This window comes from Tamandua tetradactyla, chromosome 2, assembly GCF_023851605.1.
Source record: "Tamandua tetradactyla isolate mTamTet1 chromosome 2, mTamTet1.pri, whole genome shotgun sequence".
In the NCBI taxonomy this organism is placed as follows: Eukaryota; Metazoa; Chordata; class Mammalia; order Pilosa; family Myrmecophagidae; genus Tamandua; species Tamandua tetradactyla.
In genome coordinates, this window is record NC_135328.1 from 104,734,613 (window position 1) to 104,759,785 (window position 25,173).

Consider the following 25,173-nt stretch of genomic DNA (forward strand, 5'->3'; position numbering starts at 1 on the left):
GTGGGGGACTGGGGGGAAATGTTCTAAGCAGAGGACATAGTTGGTGCAGAAATCCTGGGGTAAGAGAAAACAAGACATAAGGACAACTTAAAGCAGTTTTATATGCTGGACTATAAAGTATAAATGATTATCATGTTTAAAAAAGAGTCTTAGAGGACACTTCTGGGATCATGGTTGCTTCCCAGGGAGAGATTTTCTGTGCTTGGGGATATTGATCATCTAGTATATTCTAGACACTGGAAATATTACAATGGTACAAAACAGATAAAGCTCTTGCTATTTGGCACTTATATTGCGTGGGGTAACAAACAAAACAAATAAATATAATGTCAAGTGGTAGTGAGTGTTACAAAGAAAATACAACAGAATAAGAGAGCAGTGGTGGAAGAATCATTTAAAATGGGATGAGCTAGAAATACTCCTTTGAGAAAATGTTTCTAAATATGCTTCAATGAAAGGAGGGACTTTCTCATGAAGATATCTTGGTAAGAGCATTCCAAGCAAGTGTGAAGGCCCTCAGACGGAATGCATTTGACATACCTTAAATAGAAGAGGATCTAATTGGAGTAGGGTGAGCACAGGAAAGATTAGTAGGAAAAAGACAATTTTTTTTAATTTCCAAAATTGGGTCATATAAATTTCCATTAGGAAATGGAGCAGTAAATCCTCAGATCATTTGCAACACTGTCAACTAAATTTCAAATAATCCTTTTCATTTTGCTTTTCTTAAAGTTGCATTGGCCTTTATAGTACACATAGATTTTTTTCATAACTAATGGGAATTTTTCATCTTAATGATACTTTTTTTTGAAGGGGAATCTCCTTGGAGTATTAGCCCTCCTACAGGAAAACCACTTTCTTGGGTGAAAATGGCTACAGATTTTTTCATCCAGGGTAGAGAAGAAGGGGGGGACCTGTGATAGTTAAGCTGGAGGAGGTTAATTCTTTGTACAGGAAATTAGCTTGCAGCAGAACAGCCAGTCCAACTAGGAAGTCATCCACAAACACTTTCAACAACTTAGCTGTCATAAGACACCTGGGCTGAAGGAGGCATGAAGCCAACTCTGGGAACTTTACCATAAATGGCTGAGGCCCAAGAATTATACCAAGGAGCAGATCCTGGCCATCCTGCCTGAGGAGCTCCAGTCTCGGGTGCAGGAGCAACATCCATTGTATTGAGATGAGGCTGTGTCTTTGCTGGAGAATTTGGAGAGGAAATTCAATGACCCAGGATTTCAGAAAGTGTGACCAAACCTGAGACTGGGAAATTGGCTCCAAAGCAGGAAACATCTAAAGAAATGGAATCACATAGAACAATCCTCAGTAGAATCTGAAGAGACAGGAATGTTTTCCAGGGTATCCATTTTGGAAACCTTTGTGAATGCAAGGACAGGTTTGAAAAGTATCAAAGAAATTCAGAGGAAGGAAAAGAACACACATGTGATCAGTGTGGGAAAAGCTTCATGCACAGTTTTAGTCTTAATGGCCATCAGAGAATCCACTCAGGAGAAAACCCCTTTCAGTGTAAAGAGCGTGGAAGAAACTTCAGTCAAAACACAACACTTACCATACCAGTGTAATCAGTGTGGTAAAAGTTTTAGTCGAAGCTCAGTCCTTATTAAACATCAGAGAAATCAAACTGGGGAGGAAACTTATGAGTGCAATGAATGTGGGAAAACCTTCAGTAATAGTGCAGGACTTTACACAGCATCAGAGATACCATACCTGAATAAAATACTACCTGTGCAATGAGTGTGGGAAGGCTTTCAGGGAAAGTTTGTGTTTAGTGAGGTTTGACCTCACTAAACATCAGTGAATTCACACAGGAGAAAAACCCTATGAATGTGATGAATATGGAAAAGCCTTCAGTGGAAGTTCTGACGTTATTAGATATCAAAGAACTCACACTGGGGAGAAACCCTATGAATGTGATGAGTGTGGGAAGGCCTTCCATTTGAGCTCACATGTCACTGAACATCACAGAAGTCACAACAAAGAAAAACCCTTTCAATGTAATAAGCGTGGAAAATCCTTCAGACAGAGATCAGGTCTCTTTCGACATAAAAAAAAGCACAGCTAATCAAAATTAGATTAATTATTGCAGTAAAAATGTTAAGCAGCATTTGTTCCTTTAAGAATTCAGAGAAGCCACATGTGCAGTCTCTATATCGATACCGATCTCAGTCTCCTCTAACATCAAAGTATCCACAAACTAGATTTTCTCTCTTGTAAACAAGACCAGATTTTCTTTTTCCAGGTCCCTGACTTGGCTAGCTAAAAATGCAAAGTGAGGGCCTATGTGGCTGGCATTGCCTGGTCGTGTTCTCAGTTCATTGCTTTCAGCTTATGATTCCAGTGGTTCTCACTCTAAGTGTCGATGGGCTCTCACTTAGCTTTTCCAGGGCATACTCTGAATTTCACCTCTTAGCTTAGTATCTCCAAATGTCTGCATTTTGGTTTCATTTCTCTGCTCTTCCTGTCAGTTCTGATCCACTCTTTCTCTCTCTCCCTTTCTCTCTCTCCGTCAGCTCTTTTAAGGACTCCAGTAAGCTAATTAAGACCCTCCTTGAATGGGAAGGGCCACATCTCCATGGAAATAATATAATCAAAAGGTCCCACTCACAAGTATAGATTACAAGAGCATGGCTTTTCTGGAGTACATAACAGTTTCAAACCAGCTCAATATCTTAGTAACTTATCTGAGATGTTGCTTTTAAAGAAATAACCTGGGATGAGGAAAAAGTTCTAGGTGTTAGTATTCACTTTACAGCTTACCTTATGTAAGTACTTTCAGGGTGTTTGTTTCCTTATATGTGAATTATGGGTTTAGAATATATAATATCTCTAAAGTTCCTTCCACTTTTACAATTAAGTGATTTTTGTGAATGCCATTCAGCCTTGGTGGATAGCATGGCTCTGTATTTAATTCCTTGACCTGATATTCAGGAGTCCTCTCCATAAATTTCTTCCATTCTTTCCAAGTTTATTTTTCTTTGCTATTCTACAGGACGTCTCTGCCCCCTATTATGCTGGTCTACTCACTTTCCCCAGCACCCCTTGTGCACTCTAGCTTCCGTCTCTTTGTATTCAATTCCTCGCCTTCACATCCTGAACGTTCTCTCCATTTTGTTTCCCCAACTAAATTTTAGGTTCTCAGAAGGCAAATGTCTTCTTTTGTAGACTTTATGGTACCTTGGACATAATAGGAAACTCACTAAAAATGTATTGATAGATTGCTTAATTTATATGTGTTACTGTAACCCCACCTACAATAAACAAGCTTTCTGAACAACAACAACAAAAAAGAAACTTAGAGAAGCATATCAAGACTAAGAATGATATTTGCTATCAAGAGTCAAGTAAGACTGAAAAGTGTCCATTGGATTTAGCAACAAAAGGAGTGATGGTAACCTTGATAAAAGGAATTCCAGTGAACTGTTAAAGCATAAAAATTTGATTTCATATGGAAAGTGAAATAATGAAGTGAATATATTAGTTTTCTATTGCTGTTGTGACAAATTGCCAGCAAACATGGCCTAAAATAACATAAATGTCTTACCTCATAGCTCTAAAGGTCAGAAATTGGAAAGGGGTCTCACTAGGATAAAACTAAGTTCCTGATACACCTGTTTTCCTTTCTGGAGACTCTGAGGGGACAATCTATTTTATTGGCTTTTCCAGCTTCTAGAGGCTTGCCATACAGCTTGGCGGATGGTCCCTTTGATCTTCCAAGGCAGAAATGAATGGTTGAGCCTTTCTCATATCACATCACATCACTTTAATTTTTCTGCTGTCCTCTTCCACATTTAAGGAGCCCTTACATGTCGGCCCACCTGGATAATCCAGCATAGTCATATTTGAAGGTCAACTAATTAGCAACCTTGCTTTCATTTTCAGCTCTAATTCCCTCCTGCGTGTAATGTAACATATTCACAGGTTTTGAGGAATAAGACATGGACATCTTAGGGAGACCTCTCTTCCACCTACCATAGTCAGCAAGTAAAAACAATTCTTTCAAGAAGCCTGTTTCTGAGTGGGAAAAGAATAGAGTAACAGATGGAACTAGAACAGGGTCAACAGAAAGATTCATTTTCAAAGCTAGGGGAAACTAGTGCATTTCATGGTACATAAAGGGAAAATCAAACACCTAACACTTTTTAAGGATGAGCGGTGAGGTGGAGGAGCAGACAATTATCTAGAGCAGAAGTGGAAGTATGAGCTTTAGAGGGAAGAGAAGTAAAAGAGAATAAGTGTGGGAGCACATATGTCCATTGGCTTGGTTGTCAATTCATTTTTGGTGGCTTCTCTGAGAAATAGGAGAGAAAATCTTCTGTTAAGAAAGAAGAGGCAGGTGATAAGATTGGATATTTTGGGAGAATAAAGAGAATGGGAGTCCGGACGTGTACAAACAGAGGCTGAGCTGACAACACATAGGGCCCGCCTGAGCACAGAGACTAGGGATATACTGCAACACTAATCTATGTGGCTTTGTGATTTTCAGAAGCAGTACTAGGAAACTCTGGAGAAATAAGAAGAATATGGGCAATTGGATGGATCGAGAGGCTCACACACAAAGACCTGGAAAATGCTTCTAGAGTTTATCCCCTTAAAGTGTTGCAATAGCTTGATAGGCTTAGAGCTATTTTCCACAGCCCACCCTGCCATGAGAACAAAAGTATTCCATTCCCAGGATATACAGAAGTTTTAAACATAAAAATATAAAGCTCATAGCCGTCATATTTTTCACAAGAACACTGGAACAATATTTGACATAAATTGAACCTGTGACCAAACATGAATTGCAGACTACCTTTCAAGCCAGTTTACCTCCAATAAGATAAAACTAAAAAGCCTTAGTTATAATAGTTGACACTTTTAAGAAAGTAGGAACCTAAGAAAAAAGTTGCATTGTTTAATCAGATTAACAATCTTGTCTCATTCTACTTATTATTAGGTTTGTTCGAACATGCATTGGAAGAAGCCTCAAGCACAGTGCCATAAAAAGTTCTTACAGTAGATGCTGTAGATGCCACACCCATATCCACACCCCCTTACTGCTTCGGTGGACACCAATCCAACTTCCCACTGCCAGTGCCTGAATTTCATTGCCAGGAGGACCTTCTCTGGTCACTGAAGACTTCTTTGCTACATGCTCAACAGACTAGAATTCTATCCACTTTCAGCAGCCTTCAAACAATTAATGATGCAGGTCAGTGTTCAAATGCCCCAGCTTCCTCATCCCTTAGGTAGAAGAACTCTGAGTCATGTGCTCTACAAAGGCTTCTAGAGCTTCCTGGGTATGGAGCAAAGGGTGGGTGTGGGAGGGGATGGGATATCAGGTTTCAGTCAGTTCAGTCACCCACAGGTCTGCTGGCTTGATCACAAATGCTCTTCCCAATATCATTTCCCTCTTCTCTACCAGTGTTTTCTGCATTTCCCAAATCACTTATACCTGTTCTAGAGGTCTGTCTTCCAGAAAACCCAAACAAAGACAGTTATACTTTATAAGACAACATAAAAGACTGCTTGGCTTTCAAAAAAATCTTCTAGGGTTTATAAAGTGTTATAAATCATGGAATCTTATCTGAGAGCTTTGCCAATGCAGTATCTTGGGAAGTTTATATGCAGTCCTGCTAAGTCCTGCTAAAGAAGTAAAACAGGAATGTTCTAAATCACCACTTGAGGTCCCTAACATATTGTAGAGTAGAACAAAATGCAAGGAGAAAGTGAGCAACCAAAAAACTCAAGGAGCACTATTTAAAAAGTATATAGGGGGAGGGTGGCCAAGATGGCGGCTTAGTAATGTGCACGCATTTTTAGTTCGTCCTCCAGAGCAACTACTAAATAACCAGAAACAGTACAGAACAGCTCCCGGAGCCACAACAGTGACCGGACACACAGCGTACCCCAGTCTGGACCAGCTGGACCGGCTGCGAGTCTCCGGAACACAGGGAGAGCCTTCCAAAATTAAAGGAGCCACAACATCTTTTGCTGGTGGGACCCGCAGACAGACAAGCGTCACATGCTGGGCAAGATAAGAAAAACAGAGCCCAGAGACTTCACAGGAAAGCCTTTCAACCTGCTGGGTCTCACACTCAGGGAAAACTGACGCAGGTGATTCCTTCCCCCCGAAAGGAGGCCAGCTTAGTCTGGGAAAACCTGGCTGGAGTCTGTAATACCTATGTAGACCCTCCTAAGGTTGGGGAGGGAAAAGGCACATTACAAGCAGGACAAGAAACAAGAAAACAAGAACTGAAAAATTACCCTCTGTTAAACAAAACTTAAGCTAGAGGCCCCGAAAAAGCTGAACTGAAGGTCAATGAACAGATAGACAACAAACTCATCTAGCAAGAAAACCCTAGGTAAGATAAATAAAAAGTATGTAGGGTGGGCCACAGTGGCTCAGCAGGCAGACTTCTCGGCTGCCATCCCAGACACCTGGGTTCAATTACCAGTGCCTGCCCATGTAAAAAAAAAAGAGAGACATCTAATGTTGAGGCTCTTGATAAGAGGTCTATAGTTGAGCTTCAGGGGTTGCACACACCCCCATAATTATACACAAAAAAATCATGTTTGGGTCAACATATGTATTTTTATGGGAACAGTATTCCTAGTTTCTATGAGATAACCAAAATTTTCTGAGAAGTGAAAAAGATTATGAATATTTGACCCCATGAATTAGGAGGTGGAAGGGGCACTTTTACCCTGGTTGTAAATAGAAGAAACATCTAATATTCCCTTATGTTGCTAAACTTGCAGAAATAAAATATCGTGATATGTTAATTACAGTCACAACTATGGCCCCCTAATGGAGTGCGTAGGAGAAAAACACACAAATGCCAGAAGTGAACAGTACACTAGAATGTCATTGAGCTGAAGCAGGACAGATTTCATCCCATGATCCCGTGATTATTAAATTCATGTGTCAACTTGGCGAGGTTATGGTGTCTCATTGTTTGGTCAAGCAAGCACTGGCCTGATTGTTATTGTGAGGACATTTCATGGATTTAAGTCATTAGCTGATTGCAGCTTTGGCTGATTACATCTACAATCAACAAAGAAGATTGCCCTCGGCAATAAGAGGAGTCTCATCCAATCAGTTGAAGTCCTTAAAGAGAGAACTGATGATTTCAGTAGTCAGAACTAATTTCTATCTCTACTTCATCCAGATAACTTCTCCTGGGTTATTCATCAAAATTTCCATCAGAGTTCCTAACTTGCAGCTTGCAAAATTCAAACTTAACAATCCCCCAATCCCCACGGTCTCATGAGCCAATTCTATAATAAAGCTCATAATGTATATATATCTCCTGTCATTTCTGTTTCTTTTGGAGAAATCTGACTAAACTGACTAATGCAATCCCCCATTCCAAATCACAGAATCATAAATTCTAAGAGTTGGAGGGCCCTTGACAACCATGTATTCTCCCATTCACTCCCTGCTAGGGGAGTTGGAAGGGGCACTTTTACCCTGGTTGTAAAGAGAAGAAACATCTAATATTCCCTTATGTTGCTAAACTTGCAGAAATAAAATATAGTGATATGTTAATTACAGTCACAACTATGGCCCCCTGATGGAGTGCGTGGGAAAAAAAACACACAAATGCCAGAAGTGAACAGTACACTAGAATGTCAATACAGACCATTGAGATAAAGCAGGACAGACTTCACCCCATGACCCTGTGATTGTTAAATTCATGTGTCAACTTGGCAATGTATTCTCCCATTCGCTCCCTACTAAGGCCAAAATGATTCCTTCAGCATCCAGACTGAGGCTCACCCACTTTACTCCCCATCCTCCCACTCCATCCCCTATCATAAGAAGTCAAGCAGTCATTTCTGTCTATTTTGTTTGTTTGTTTTATTTAAAATATAATCAGTAGATATCTCTTTCTTATATTATACTTAAATATGCCTTTCTTAACTTTTGCACATCGGTTCTGGTTCTATTCTACCCTCTAACTCAATAAAATACACATCAAGGGGGTGCAAGGGTAGTTTAGCAGTAGAATTTTTGCCTGCCAAGCAGGAGACCCAGGTTTGATTCCTGACTCATGCACTTCCCAAACCAACAAACAAACAAGCAAATAAACAAATGAAAAAAACATATAAACAAGAATTCAGCAAATGGTGCTTCAATAAAAGGATACTCACATGGAAAAAGAATGAAATGTGATTCCCACCATACAGCATACCAAAAATAAAAAAAAAAGGAAACATTTATCAAATTCCACTTCCTCAAGAGAGTTACTCTGATTCTGAAATGTTGCTATGATGTTCTTCTTGTGAGTCTTTCTTCCAAGACTGACACCCAAATACCCTCAACCACTGTTCATATGGCACTACTTCCCTGTCTATTAACATCATACCCCCTTCTTCCATATGCTTCATTTATCAAACTCCCCTAACTTTGGTCATATATGCCTGGAGTGTAATAGGACATTTATCACGATTGGTTTGGTCACTGTGCATCTAAATATGTGGAAGGTATTATCCAATTACAAATTGGTATTATCTAATTGCAAACTGGTCTTGGCTAAAGAGGTTCTATCACCTAAATGAAGTTAATTGAGTCCAATGTAATCAACTAATAGGTATCATCCTAAATAAAATTCTGGAAAACTTAGTGATGCCTAGAATACATTTAAGCAAGCAAATTTGATTTGAGGAAGGTGAGGAGTCTACTTTCTTGGAAGTAAAAAACTGATTCATGCCTGGCAGTTAAACACAACATAGAACCAGATCACTTGAGGGCGCTAGAACTGGGTTTAGTGTGATATCCCAGATATTAGGACCCACTACAGAAATTTAAATGAGAATAATGGCTTGAATTGCATTAGCAACTCTCTATTGCACTCCAAAAAAATAAGGAACATGGTATTATAAGTTGCATCAACCCATGGTATAGCTAAAATTATTCACTGCCTATAAGTATTTGTCTGCTAAAAAAAAAAAAGTCATAGAAAAAGGCAAAACTCTATGTCAAATGTTCATTAAACTCCTAGTTTCCTTAATTAACAACTGTTTCTCTTTTCCTTTGTCCAAGTCCCTCTGTGGGGGCTGGAGACCAGCCATTCATGATAGGTAGATCCAAAGTAGATGGTCTTGTGACAGACTGAATGTTCACGTGTAGAACAGTCAAAGGAAAACTGAAATTGCAAAGGAAAGGAATTTTTTAACATAAAAAAAAATTATAAGGCATCAAATCTTATAATGGGACAATGGTCACACCTTAACTGTAGAAAGAGTAAAGAAACCCAAAATTAGGTAAACCCAGGACAAGTTAGAATGCAGCATAGGAATCAGGACCTGAAATAGTAGGGAAGCTTTAGAGACCTGCATCTCTGTAGCTCTGGTTATTAAATCATGGGGTGGATTTAATAGCTGAAAAAAAAAGTTCAACATTATCTTTTTACATCCAACTTAATTCATATCAATTCTTCCCTGCACTGTAATAACTAAAAAAATAATGGTTTGCTCTTGCTGGGATTCTTACCTGAGATAGAATTCACAAGGTCCAGGAATTTAGATGGGGGGGGTGGGGGGTTGGCTAGAGTTACAACCTCAGTTTTATCAACCTATAAAAGTTGTTTGCTTCAGTTATGCCTGTGATAAGAAATGAATCACAGAGGTATTGGGGGACCCTTAGGCCTCACCAAGCTGCCACAACAGTCAATGGCACAACAAAATATTAGCATAATAAATATAGTCAATTTCGGTAGGAAACCATGGCACAGACATTAGTTGGATGCAGGTTTTAGAACAAATTTCTATAGCTTAGCTTTACTAAGAAGAACTACAGAAACACTAATTCCACTCAACGTTTAGCAGTTATTTCTTCTGCCTTTCTAATCATGTGATAATCATATTCAAACTTTAGCGATTAAAAAAATATACAAAAATCCATAGCCCTGTACTTGCCCTAGCTGGCCTATAGTTATTCTACCCACTTTTATTTGGCCTTTAAAAACAAAAGATAAACAAACAAAAATCTCCCTAAAGAAAGTCTTTGAACATCAGGCTATACACATCTTCTGAACAGTTGACTTTAATCCTTGTGAGTCTTTACTTAATACCTCAGCCACAATTCCTTTCGTAACAACACAAGCATAACATCATTTATCAAATTTAAAAAAATGGAAGCCTTTCCTTGGGTTCCTTGGAATGTGAAGCCTGCACCACCTCATCTATGAGCTGCCATCCCTTCTAGACAACCAGGAAGCTAGTCTGGGAATCCCCAAGCTATTTTCAGCACCTGAGACAAGTCCAATGCAAATCTGTTTTCCACTGAGAAGTTCCTCAAAGTTAAGGAAGGTGTCAGGATCTTTTGCCTTTGGTTGGAATTACCCTAACTCAACACATTGATCTCCTGCTTCAGATAATCTGTTTGATAGCTATAGCATGTCTGATTTTTTTAAATGATAAAATACATTAACTAATACTCAATATATGCAGTTTTTTGGGGGGGTCTTGGGAGGTCTTGTTGACAAAATGGTAGAAGAGCAGGAGTCTATTTGTATTTTCAGGGTTCCTAAGTAACATTAATATCATTTCGCATTCAAGTTCCAATATTTTAATTCAAATGTTTAATTTTTAATTCAAAAATTAGCTGCAGTCAAAAAAAATGTGGAAGGTATAATACATTGTTTAAAAACAAAATCTAAAGCAAAAATCTGAAAGTAGTTGCTGGGCCGCAGTTGGGGTTCTGATGACTCAATCCAGGAGGAGTACTGGAGGAGGTAGGAAGGAGAGAAGATGCAGAGTGGAAATGTTAAGAGCGCAAAAGATGACTTTGATTGCATGCATGCAAGGGTTAAAGCAATCATCTCACTCTTGGTTTGAGCAAGCAGGTTTGCTCTACAGATGCATCCTGTTAGTTTGCATAAATTACTTCACCCTGGTTACATAGTAACACCTTGGCTCCACAGCTGGCTTTGCTGCTGCTAGAAGATGTTATGGATTATGCTGTCTTTGACCAGGTATTAATAGAGCTCTCCTCAGCAACCCACAAGTGATTAATGAGATGAAAAGATAAAATATCCCACCTGCTGCAGCAGCCCTGAAAACAGAATTAATGAGTCCAAAAGAGGGAGGGAGAAGGAGAACGACAAGATGGCTGATACTTCAGTGTACTGTACAGGGCATATCAGCTGCCTGTTTGGCTTGGCTTCTAAAGATCCTGTTTGTGAAGGAGTTACTGGCTTCTAACTAGCAGCAGCCAATTTAATAGCGATTATATATTACCATGTTAATTACCACATACACTAAAAAAATGTTTTCCTGAATATGGGACTGTAATCTCAGAAGAGCTAAAAACCTGATCCTCATTACTCCATATTTAAACAAAATAAATTGACTATGAAAAATTAAAAAGAAAAGTCCAAGCTGTGAGCGTGCGGTGAAGGGAGGCACTCTAACCAGAGCACAGATGGCTGCCCTGGGCTCTGGGCATTCAGGTTTCAGTTTCAGATATTTCAAAAAACTGAAGCCAATGAACACTACTGGAAGACAGCTGCTGGTTCTGTGATAGTGGAGGAGTGCAGCCCAAGGTGGAGCAACTCTTTTGCATTGTATGGACAAGAAGTCTTTGTGTGAGAACAGCAAAGCATCTTTTCTTGTAGGGATGGGGAGGAGGGCAATTTGTTCTCCCCAAATGACTTCTAATTCTGAGAGTATCTCTCCTTCTCCAACCAACCAAACCTAAGCCAAGAAGGAGTTGAAAATGGGATTGGTGCAATTCTAAGGCACTTTTGGCCATGGTGATCGGTGGGCAAGATCTCTGCTATAAAACCTCACTGTGCTTCTCCGCTCATGAATGCTAAGAATGGGGGACTCACCACTCTGAGGGTGGGGGTCCAGCTCATATGCAATGATGGAAGAAGAGGAGAACTTCTTAGGCTCTTGGAGCTCTGGGCTTGGCTTCTAATGATCCTGTTTGCCAAGGAGTTAGTGCACTAGCTGCAGCCGATTTAAGAGAAATGATTCATCATTTAAAAAATTACTATGTACACCAAGAGATGTTTACCTGACTACAAGACTATCATCTTACGGGGGGGATTACAAACCTTGTCCTCTTTACTACACGTTGAAGCACAATAAATTGACTATAATAATCAGAAGAGCCTAGTCACATGCTGCATGCCAGGTTGAACACTGAGATCGGCTCTGGGATATTAAGAAAGAGTCCAGATTTTTTTAAGTCAATCTGAAAATTCCAAATTTTATTTATTTTCTTACCAGAATGTAAACCTTATTATGAGGGATTTATGTCTGTTCTGTTTGCTGTAATATCCTGCCCCTAGAACAATAGCAGATGTAAGATAGATATTAAATGTAATATTTTGAATGAATGATACCTTGATATCCATTCCTATTTTACTTTATATGTACAATCCTATACATGTCACAGAAAAAGGGCAGAATGCTAAAGAAGAAGTTAGGTAGGTCTGGGTTACCTGGGTATACTATCACCTTAATAAAACCAAAATCTGAGCTTTGCCTTCTACTAAATATTTAATATTTAGCATTTATTTTTAATATTTGCCTTCTACTAAAATGGGGTAGGATGAGAAGTCAATACTATGATGCTTCAGGACTAGGAGAAATCTTTAATATGGTTGAATGTGATAAGTTCATATTTGGTTCAATTATATTTTGGTTCAGTCAATAGAACCTAATAATAACTAAAATGGTATGTCAGAATCCAGATTAAGATTGATGGAATATAAACAACCTCCGTGAAGCCTACAGCATCTTTGGCAGAAATTCTGCAAAGACCTCTCTTCTAGTTGAATTCTACAAGCAGAATAATGTATCCTACTCATTTTTATATATTTTAAGGGTAATGTGAGTTTTATGGAGACTAGAATATGTCTCTCTTATAAGAGTATAAATGGATGGGTCTTAGCTATATTTAATTCCCTAACAGAATTCTGTCATTCATCAAAAAACATAGGAGATAGAATTCTTTCATTTTATAAAAAAAAAATGCTTTGTTTAAATTATGTCAAATTCTTTCTTTTATAATCTAAAAATAAAATTTTTAGCTTAGTATCAATCGACAATTAATTTTGTCTCTGTATGTGTGTGTGTGTGTGTTTGTGTGTATGTTATAATACATTGCCCTTAGAACCCAAAAACGATGCTCCTGGTTGGTGCTTAAACTAATTTTACAACACAAAATACATGTACTTTGGTTTCTCAAACAATGAATAGTCAATATTGCTCCAATTTTGCCAATGAAATGGCTGAAAATATAGTCCAAATTACTATTTAACCACTCTAGTGGAATAAAAGAGAACTCTTATTCTTTCCAGTACTATATCAGAGAGATTCCTAGATATGGCCAACTTCCTTGTATATTCCATATTTTTATCATTAGATCAATCCAAACTATTTCTTGAACCACTCCATATCCTTGCCATTACAGAATTATATTTTAATTTGATGTGGCCAAACTGCTTTGAAGAATTTTATAAAATTCAACATACAAACCTTGCTATCATTTAATTATTATAGGGGTTATATTGCAGATATGTTTCTCTCCACTGCAGTGTATCTACTACAGGTTAAAACTCTGAGGAGAATTTGCTCTGGGTTCCGGGTATTGTAGAAAGCTGTACTTCTGAGCAATTGACAATCTTTAATCTTTAGAACACTTTGACTTTAATACCAAAAACATTTTTGCTCTGAATGTTAAGAAATGCAAAGCCAAATTTTGGTCACATGAATACAGGACCTTATGGTCTGTGCTTAGGGTATTTAGCCTATCTCTGTGTTCCACAGAGTACTGTGGGAAAAATAGGGACTCAAAACTCGTCCTTGAGATTAAAAAAAAAAAAGCTATCACTGAAACAAAATATTTCCCCAAACATTCCCAGTTTGATATAATTTAATAATCATACATTTTGTATTCCCCATATGAACAAAATACCACCTTCAACTACAGGTGTATTCCCCCTTTCTTTTCAGTCCCCAAAAACAGGACCTAAACAAACCTTTTCAGCTTTAAAGGGATAAAGAGTAGATGTACAGATCCAGGTAGGGATATACAAATTATAATTATGGAGAAAACTGTATAAATGTTGTTTTTTATCTTTTATTTCCTATTTCCTTTATTTAATACCTGAAAGACCACATTATTAAAAATCAAAAAACAAACCTTATTATGAAAATAAAAACAAATAAGAAAAAAATGATGAGAGATAAACTGTATGCTGATAATTTGAAAAACAGGATTAAAGATTGTTAGACTTTCTTATTACCATCATCTCACATTTCTTCTGGATTGGTACTTTCTAGAGTTTCCAGGATAACATTTTGCAAAACCCCTCAAAGAAAATAAACACTATGATGTAAAGACAAAGCAGAATAAATAATAGAGAGCTCAATAAGCTTCATTTTGTTCACTTTTAAGGCCACTTCTGCATCTTTTCTCTGCTCATTGTTTCTTCCTGAAAGACTATAATTCTGCAAAATTTGACCTCTTCCTTTTTATCTTTCAAACTACCACTGTCATTCTTAGTGTATGTTGGGGTAACTGCCATCACCCTAAAATTGACTGTAAACAGTGAAGCAGTCTCTCAAATTATTCCCCCTTTCTTTTCAGTCCCCCAAAACAGGACCTAAGTAAGCCCTTTCAGTCTTAAAGGGGTAAAGAGTAAATGTACAGATCCAGCTAGGGATATACAAATTATAATTATGGAGAAAACTGCATAAATGTTGTTTTTTATCTGTTATTTCCTATTTCTTTTATTTAATATCTGGAAGACTACACTATTAAAAAAAATCAAAATTGGGGAAATAGTAAAAGTTAAAACTTCTTAACTCTTCCTACAAGCCCTTAAGTGCAAGTAGGCAGAGCTTGCCAGAAAGAACTCATTCTCTATTGTTGCCTGTCAATGGACTTTCTTCTCATATTTCCATGGAGACTGAAGGAATTTCGATAGAGTAGAGCAAGGAAAGTTCTCAGAAAGTCTTCTCTCTCCTGTTACTCATGTTAACAGAAGAACAGGACCCAATCACTGCCCAGCCTCAAGAATTGTCTGAGCAAAAGAGAATATTATATCTTATTGTGCTCAGGTATCCTCGTTTCTATTCAAATTCCAATTCATGAAAAAGATAAGTAGACAATCCAAATTGGAATTTGTCTTGGTTTTTCCCCCAATGAGAGTTCTAGCCCTCTCTTAGAAGCCAAAGTGATACAAAGTCCAGGGTTCTGTGCTTATAAATAAACTACATGCAAAAGGTAAGGCATTAGTCTCCCTGGTGATGTGGGAGATGACTCCCAGGGATGAGCCATCCTGGGAGGGCCCATGCACTGTGAGATAAAAAATGCCATCCCAGTAGCTGAGAGACTTCAAAAGGAGTTGAGAGGATACTCTAGAGGTCACTCTTATGCAAGTTTCAGTTAGATATTGCTATTTATCATAACTTCTCAAACCGCAACCAAAACCATTCCTACCAATCCTAAAGAATATCTTGGGCCTTATATAAGATTCTACAAAGCCTCCACGCACTTAGGGTATCTTTCCAGAAGCCTACAACTTCCAGATGGGGCCCTAGACCAGATAAGTCCTGAAATGGAGAGGAGCCAGCTTTTCCAGAACATCACTAGTTCCATTCCCCTATCCAATATTATCAACAGCCCCTTCCAACATGAAAAAGTTAGAAAGGGCATAGCCAAAATACTCCTAAAGAGTGGGAGAAAGATGGTGATGGTGGAGTTATGCAGAGAAGGTGGAGTTTAACAGATGAGTATGATTGTTGAATCAGTATATTGATATTTCTTTTAATTCCCAGTATCTGGGAGCAGCTAATAGTAAAAACCTAAAATTGTAGAATTTTGGCCCATACCAAACTCTGAAATCTGTTCCGCAACTAATTTTATATATGATTATACAAAAAATATATCATTTTTGTATATATGTTATTTTTCACAAAAAAAGAGAAAAAAGCCAATTGTAATGGTAAAAAGTATATTAAAAATTTTAAAATTGGACATCAAAAAATAATTACCTCAAAAAAAGTTAAGGTTTTAAAACATATAATAATCTTAAATAGACACCTGCCAACAGTTTCATGATGGTTTTCTCTGGTCTGCAATTAATTTTAGAGTCTCTCAATCATTGGGCTGACAAAAGTGCTGCTTCTTCTATGAGGACAAGTTTGATATTGGTCACAGATGGTTAGTCTCCAAATTCTAGTGGAACAAAGTCTTACTTCTTTGCATTTCATCCTACAAAACAAAACAGTTCTCTATCTAGGTTTCTTGTTAGGTAGGGCGTGGCAGATGAGATCCAAATGATTTCCATATGGTAAGTTCCTCAGATAATTGTATTTAGGTATCAGTCTTCATTCTTTCATTATTTCAGCAAATATTGTTGCACACACACAGTGCCAGGCACTGGAATTCCAAATACTAAATGGAATCCAAAAGTTCCTACCAAATGGAAAGGGACACAAACAAACAAAAAGTAAGCAATGTATAATAACAAACTGAAGTAAGTGCTAAAAAGGAAGTAAAATAAGTACTATAAGAGAATACTTGAAGCTCTTTGCTGCCTCTACTGCAAAATGTAGACCATTCTCAGTAACCAGAAATCATCAACATCAAGCTGAAGGGACACACACTAATTGTGACTGAAGGGCCCCAGAGGAACCCTGCAGAGAGACTCCAATTACATCAATGTGGAAATCAGTCTCCACGGGAAGAAAAAGAAGAAGCCTCAGGTTGACAAATAGTGGGGGAAATAGAAAGGAAGTGACTACAGTTCACACTACCTATCGTCTTGCACAGAATAAAATCAAAGGTGTGAGGCTGGACTTCCTCTGGGTATGTTTACTTACCCATCAGCATCATTCTTCAAGAGAGTGGGTCTTTTGTTGAGATCCAAATTTCTTGGGTGAAGAATGCATTCGCAGATTTTGGATGAGACCCGGGTTTCACTTGTTCAGTATTCCAAGCCCAGAAAAGTGAGTTAATTCTTGAAGGAGATGACATTGAACTTCTATCAAATTCAGCTGCTTTGATTCAGCAAGCCACAACAGTTAAAAGCAAAGATATTAGAAAATTTTGGAATGCAATCTATATCTTTGATAAGGAACAGATCAGCCAGCTGATGAATGAGCTATAAGAGGTTCCCAGCTATGGAAACACAATAAAAGTCATCTATAGACCAAAAGAAAAAGGAATATTTGGTGGGGTTAAGTAAGGTCATGAAGGTGGACATCATTGGCCAGTTATGCAGTCATTTGAAGCACCAGAGGAAGTGAGTTTCAGGAAGAAAAGACAGAATGAGAAAAAGTTCCTAAAGCATGGAAGATACTGATGTGTTTTGGGAACTGAGAGAAGTCTTAGGTTGCTGGAGAGAAGTAAATGAGGAAGGAAACTAAGACTACAGATGAGGTCACAGAGGTAAGCCAAGGCCAGACCATGCACTGTCTTATACAGGATGGTAAAATACATTTTAGTGTTACCAGGAGAAAATGGAGCCCTGGACAAGTTGGAGAGCAGTGAAGATATAGATTCCTATGGAATGTGAAATGAATGAGAAAGAGAAAAGGGATCACTGGAGATGATTCTCAAATGTTTGATTTTGTAGCCCGATAGGACCATATACTGAGATGGGTGAGACTGTGAAATAAATAGATTTGGAAGAGAAAGCCACTAGATCCGTTTTAGAGAATTTTAATCTGAGATACTTGAGAGACATTTAAGAGGAAATGCAAAGAATTCAGGTATGTATGCAAGATTGGAGTGAAGAAGCATGCTGTTGGCTGGAGAAAGGGATTTTAGAATCTTCAAAAGCTTTAGGAATGAATGAAATCTTTTGGAAGAGTAGAGAAAGAAAACATTCCCCTAGAATATGGACCTGAAGATGAACCACTTAGAAATCTTTTTCAAAGACAGCAAAGCAAAGAAACTAGAATTTCAAGGAGAAGAAAGTAGTCAACTGTACCAAATAAGATAAGCATGAAAGTGTCTTTCCATTGGATTTTCTTAAATGGAGGTCATTTGTGACCTGACATAAGCTGTCTCAGTGGAATGTTGATGGCAGAAGGTAAATCGGGGTACAGCAAAGAATAAATGTAAAATGAAGATGCAAAGGTAGTAGTAGCCTTAGATGACTTCTGAAACCTAACAGAAATAAAGTGGCTAAAAAGTAATGAAAGACGATGGAGGGTAATTTCACTTTGCTCTATTGTTTAAAATTCTAAATAATGTTTATTTGATGAAGGGAATAATTCAGAGGCAAAAATTGATAATGATGGAGTGAATAGTAAAAAAAAAAAAACCTTGAGAGACTAAGAGATATTGGGATCCAGAAGGCATTAGCCTTCAAGAGGATAGAATGACATTTTCTTTGTCATGACAAGGGAATAGAAGAGACGTTAGAAACAGGTGTAGATTCGTGTAAGATTTTCTCTTGGGAAACTGACAGAGCTTACAGTTGGCTTCTTTTCCCAGTTACTGAAAGTAACTGAATTCTGAAGGAATCTGGGGAGGAGAGCAGGAATTTTGAAATAATCTATTGCACAGGTGGAGGGCAATCTTATTCATAGAGAAATACTGGACAATACTGACTACTTACTTGAGGCTGGTGATTTTAGCTTATGCTGATGTAAGCCTGCTATTTTGTGTGGTTTTCTCCAGTAATGTTTATCTGTAAAAGGAGCAGACATGGGAAAAAGCAGAATATTTGGGCTCATCTAGGATTGATGCTTTAAAGGGGGCTAGAGAAAGAATGATTTGCAAGGAAGTGACTGCAGGGATGAACCTTAGAATATAAGCTACATAAAGAGGGAAATGAAGATCTGTGGAGGCCTTTACAGAAAGGGTCCATATAGTGGACATTTTTGTAAAGTCAAAGAATCTTTACTAATAGTTCAATTAAGGATCTCTATTTGTAAGCATGATAGTTTACATTGTTAAGTAGAAAGTCAGTGCTTCTGGCCCTTGTATAGAAACTTAAGTAGGAATGGAAAGGTGTTTATGGATGCCAAGTATATGAAGAAGAGGCCCAACAGTGTCTGCTGCTTTCATCTGCATACTTGGCATTCTACAATCTCCTCCATGCTCCTGGGGTGGGAAGCCCATATTTCTACCACATTTCTAAACCCCCCTTGCCAGTTGAGTTCGCTATGGGAATTTTCAATGGGAGACAATAACAGGAGATTGCAAATTAGGGAGAAGGGAGATGCCATTTTCTTTCCTTCTTCTGGCTGACGCCAACAATAGGGCAAGAGTAGGCAACTGAGAGCCCAGCCTTATCCATGGCTGTTTCAGCAGCATCAAAAGGATGAATTCTACTAAGAGACAAAAGTACAGTTCCCATAGCAGCAGGGGCAGCAGCAGCACCTCCATTAATTCGGCAGAGATGGCAGGCATATGGCTCAAGCCTAGAAGCCTTTAGCCCCTTCCAGATATTGGAGTATAAAAATATTTTAAAACTCCTTTTGTTTCTTCTAGTTGCCCTCTACCTTCTCTATTTACTTTTCCAAACTTTCCAACACCCTTATAAACAATTCCCTGAATTAAATCCTTTCTGCTTGAAATATGTGGAGATGATTTGGATTTATTAATTGCACACCGCCTGATAAAGGGTAGGCACGTACAGAAACTAAGCAGAGACATGGGAACAATTAAAACTGTGCCAGGAATCAGATGTCAAAACAGATCCAGAAATAAGAAACACATGTGCACAAAAATTCAGGCCAAGCTGAGATCTTGGAAACATGTTCAACCCACATGAACCTATGGAGATTCCCAAACTTGGAACTTCCTGACAGGAATATATTTTTCAATAACCATTTAATAAACCAGCATTTTCCTAAGGTTTTGTAAGGCCAACGGTTCTCTGAGATGCTTCACAAATTAAAGATTCCATGAAAACATACATTTTGGAAATGCTAGATGAACTTCATGTAATTTCTCTCTCTTGATTATCTTCAAAGCACATTAGGGTGCTTTGCAGTAACAAACTTGCTTAATTTCATTTAATCCAAATGTTTCCTCAATACATATGTGATATGAGAACAAAAATCTCTCTCCTGCCCCACCTCCCCTTTCCCGTAACCCCAAAGAACATCCCATAGAATACCCCACGAAGCAAGTGTTCTGCCGAGTGCACTTTGGGAAACGCTGCTGTGAGGGAAGCTGCCCATCTGGTCCATCTATTCTGGACTCTCAAATCTCAACTGCAGTTGGCAGAGCTGCACACTTTGACCAGATATCTATATATAAAATGTTCTAGAAACTTTGAAGGCAACAAAAAGATTAGTGGGAATGATTAAACCAACGCTGCCAAATGAATAATTTCCAGTTTAAAAGTTACCATCCTTCTATCGCTGCATGTGTGGATCTGCATGTACATACACACATAGGCAAACCGCAAATTCTGTATAGTAAGCAGCAAGCTGTGATGGTATCAGCTCTTTAGTAAACAAGAATTAGTGAAACCATAGCCTAATGAATGACTGGATGAAGAAAATGACCTAGATATGGAGGCGACTCCTTTTTTCTTTTAAATATATAACAGTCTATTAACGCACTGAGGTTGAGGTGACTCTTAACCTACCCAGATAGGTTGTTGGCTAATTCATTTTTTTAATTGCTCCTTCCTTCAGTTTTTCACTCAATTAGTATCTAATTGTGTTCTTACCCTGTGCTAAGCCCAGGGACATGCTGGGACTATAAAGAAGAATAAGAGAGAGCCCCTCTTCTCAAAGACCTTAAACTCAGGGAGTGGGGAAGACAAACACCTAGAGTTGGCTAGGAAAGAGGAATGCTTTGGCCAGTGTATTTTGCTCAGTGGCAGGGGATCATTGTAACAATAGAGCCAGATGTCTCACACAGCTTTGTGTCTGCATGCGTGTGGGAATGAGTGCGCATGTGCAAATGAGAAAGAAAGAGAGAGCAGTGCAGGATGTCGGGGGATGGGACTGGGTGGGGAAGGGAAAGTTTTCTTTCAGCACTGTTTGCAGTGACCAAAGTCAAACCACATAGGAGCAAGAAAACCATCTCCGGAAGCTCCTACATGAATTCACCACGTTGGAATAGAAACCAGAAAGTCAATAATCAGAAAAGAACCTGAATGGTATACAAAAGCGACTCTGGATTAGGAAGAAGTACTCATGTCCTGTTTAATTCCCACCTTCAGGAAAAGACACAGCTTAGTTAAGCAAAATGAATGATTTATGAAAGAAAGTCAGCGCTCAGCCACAGGTGAGCTGCACCCCATCCCAGACGTGTCGGGTATGCCCTCACTTACTTCTTGTGCTACCTGCTTAAATGGTTGTCATCTTCAGGTCTCAATAATTACAAATAAAACTCTACAAGAGTGAAGAACCTGCAAGAAGGGAGAAAGAGAATCACATAAATTCTTCTCTGAAAGCCATAGACTTCTTTTGTGATTTTCTGTAAAACGTCCTCCCTTCTTATGGCCTACAGCCTCAGCCAGTTCAAATTATTCTGATGCCGCTGACATTCCCATGCTAGCCTCTTGCCCATTCAACCGGAGTCACTTCCTATTCTGCCTAAGGAGTCAAAAAAGAGAATTCAGAGGTTTATAGAAGTTCATTTCGACAGGCACCCTAATATGAATGGCAATAGTCATTCATACTAAATATTGCAACAAAGTACACTTTGACAAAATTGCTCATCGGTGGATGAAAATCCCTTGGTTCCCCAGATCCTGACTAGAATCACGTCTGCAGAAACTGACTTGTCTCCTGAGGAAGAGAGGCAGCTGGTCAAAAGTTTTATCTGTATCTCTAACCAGCCTAGTGTCTCAGATATTAAACCTATGATGGACAAATATCTTCTTAGATGTAAAGATGAACACTGCAGGAGATTCCATAAAATGACCAAGCTGACCTTGACTAATAGCAACTTGAGAAATTTAGAGTCTTGTGTCAAGTGGAGAATTGTTCCCCCAAAAAGGAGCAATTATTTATAATACGACATCTAAAAAGTTGGCAGTGATTCACCAAGAGAAAGCATGAGTATGGGCTGTGATTTATACTACATAGGTTCTTCAAGGGGCTTTAGAGATCTAGTTCGACATTTGTGTTTGACATATGAGGTACTGGGGGTTGGAGAGACAAGTTCCCCTGCTGAGGGTCGTTGACAGTACGCAAATTAGAACTCGTGTTTCTACCCCTTTTTGAATTTTAAAAGGCTGCCTCTCATATTCTTTGGAGGTGTCACTCTATTGATGCAACATATCACTTCTCAGTTCAAAGCAACAATCAGACCCCTAATCCCACTTCTTTTTACACAGATATTACCATTTCAATGTGTGGCTTCTCTTTTTGCTCAGAGGTTTTTCTTTCCCTCTCTTTAAATCAGGCGAAGAGACAAGTAACTGACTTCGGTTTTCAAAAATGTAACCCGCAAGTGCATAATTCTTCCTGTCAGATTTCCTTTTCTGTAAGTTGGTGAGTTTATTGTGGTAGCACTCAAAAGGCTGAGCCTGAAAAGTTCTATAACATATGGCATACATTTAACATGGCTTGTGAATTAAAAATAACAGCCTGCCATCTGCCTCTGCAAGTTGATTTTATCGAAGTCTAAATGAGAAGCTCAAAGACGGAATGTTGTCAATTAAAATAAGAAATACTCAGGTTCAGTACAGTGACCAATCCATGCTTTTTTTGTTTTTGTTTTTGTGGCACTGGATTAAAGTTACACATCTCCTCCACTCTTGAAAATTAAAAGAGCTTCCTGTTTGTCAATCTATACAACCCTTTCATACCCATTATATCTTATTCCTTCCCTATCCTCCCAAACAACATTCGTGAAAATTTTCATTTCCAAAGTTACTTTCCTCTAGGAATAGGTTATATGCATTTCTTTTTGGCATGTAGCCCCCTAAACACTTTAATATAGTTTGCAGAATCGCTCTTCTATGTAACATTGTTCATTTCCTTTCTGCTAAATCTGAGAATCTATTAAGTTATAGATGTTGGAGGAAGGGAGTTAATGAGTTTTCATCATCTTGCATTCTTACTTCCTGTAGGAATTTCTAGAAATGATCAAAAGTACTGACCCAAAGTCAGAAACCCACACATCAATTTAGTTGAATTATCATTTATGGAGGAACTACACCATGACTGCCCCTGGGGAGGCAATAGTGAGCTGAAGGGGTTGAGGCAATTACTGCTTTCAAAAAGCTTTACTTTAGTTGAGAAGAGAAGCTTGATACCCAAGAAACAATTTTAGATGAAGCCCGTCTTTGTATAGCCAAGTGCTCATCTGAGTATGCTGACGATAAGTGCAGTAAGAGTGCTGAAAAGAGTTCTCCTCCTGAGTCCCTGTTATGCTTTACCTTAGGGCAAGAGGCTTCACCTCTATATGTTTTCATTATATTATTCTGTAAACTGGCTTCGTACACAGAACAATCAAAATACGATTATATGAAGTGCTAAATTTTGTAAGCATTGTAGAAAAGCCAGAGGCAACCACATAAAATATAAAGTGAGCTATTAAGTCAATCTATGTAAAATGCCCAAGCTTTGAGGTGAATTTGTTTCTAATTTAACTAGAAAAGCTTTGCAGAGACTCATAACTTCTTGACTTACGTTAAAAAATAAATAAGTTAAGCCAAAGTACAATGTAGAGATTCTGCACATTAAGTGACAAGGATGCCAAAATTGGGGAATAAATTGTGAAACGGATAACTGGATGTTTTCTAAGCATGAAAAGCAGGGCTCATCTGATAGACATGCCGGTGGTAGGTAAATGGTACAAACCTAGGGGAATCCACTCACCTGGACTACAATTTGGGTCCTGTATTGCTTCCTCTGGCTGCTGCAACAAATTATCACAAACTTTGTGGCCAATAGAAGCTTATTCTCTCACAGTTTTGGAAACCAGAAGTCCAAACTTGAGGTGTTAGCAGGACTGCACTCCCCCTGAAGGTTCTAACAGATCCTTCCTTGTTTGTTCTAATTTTGGGAGGTTTCTGATATTCCTTGGCTTCTAGCAGTATAGCTCCAATCTTTGCCTTTATCTTCAAATGATCTTCTTCCCTGCCTGTGCCAGATCGCCTCTCCTTTTACTTATAAAATTGCCAGTTACAGGGTTTAAGGCCCACCTTAAATGCAGGAGGATCTCATTTCAAAATCCTTAACCATATCTGCAGAAGCCCTATTTCCAATTAGGGTCACATTCACAGGTACTGGATTAGGTCTGGGACATATCATTTAGGGGGATGCAATTCAACCCACTAAAAGTATGCAAATTCATTTCACTTCCAATTTATGGATTCTAGAAATTATCAAACAGTCGAAATCTTATTTACTAATAAGCTTTTTCTTAAACTTTCAATAAAGTTTACCTAGTTGATTGCATTCTTCTCTCCCTCAAAGAAATGTTTTCTTGAATCAGTTTCCCTAGTAAGCAGGGATTCACTTAGTTCAATGAGCTCATCTATTGATATTTAGAAAGGAGTTTCAGCAGGTAAACCAGAGGCAAAGAAACAGCCATATGAATTGGTTCTACTCTAAAATCTGCCTCTGTGAATAAACTAGCATTCACTGATACCATGTAGAAGAGAACTTAAATGGTTAACGTTAATAATAATAATGCATGTTAAGCAACGCATCCAAAAAAACCATTCAGTGATTCATATATTATTTCTTCGAAGGTGATAAACTTTCATTTAATTAAAGAAAGGTCTTTTGAAAGAATACACGCTCAAAATTCCATTAATGGCATCACAAGAAAAGAGTCTAAATGATGAACTGTGTACATTTTAAAGTGAAAATTCATACCACACGAATGTCCACATATCAAATAAATCAATGCAAGCAATCAATCATCTTAATGAAAGTCTATGGTTGGAGGGTGTAAAATGCCACTGTGGTCTCTTAAAATTACAAGAAAAAAACTGATTCTGGACATAAACAATTCATTGTGGTTACATACAAATCAACCTTAGTAGCATGAACTAAATGGAAACATAATTGGAGTTAGTTAAACATCTACAGTCTCCTCATTTGTCTTTCAAAAATAGAGGAGAGCTAGAGGGATTTTCCAGCTAGCAATTAGTTGCTTTCCCCTAAAAACACATCAATATCTGTTTTAAAAAAACACCGCCTTCCATTCATATCTCTGCAATGAGTAAGAAAAGTAAACAGAATATAAGGGTAACAAAACGGTTCTTGAGC

General features: G+C 38.2%; 1 pseudogene; it reads left to right on the forward strand.

The window, feature by feature from the left end:
• Nucleotides 1-869: 869 nt before the first annotated feature.
• On the forward strand, nt 870-2,080 carry LOC143661353 (zinc finger protein 396-like; annotated as a pseudogene).
• Nucleotides 2,081-25,173: the final 23,093 nt, after the last annotated feature.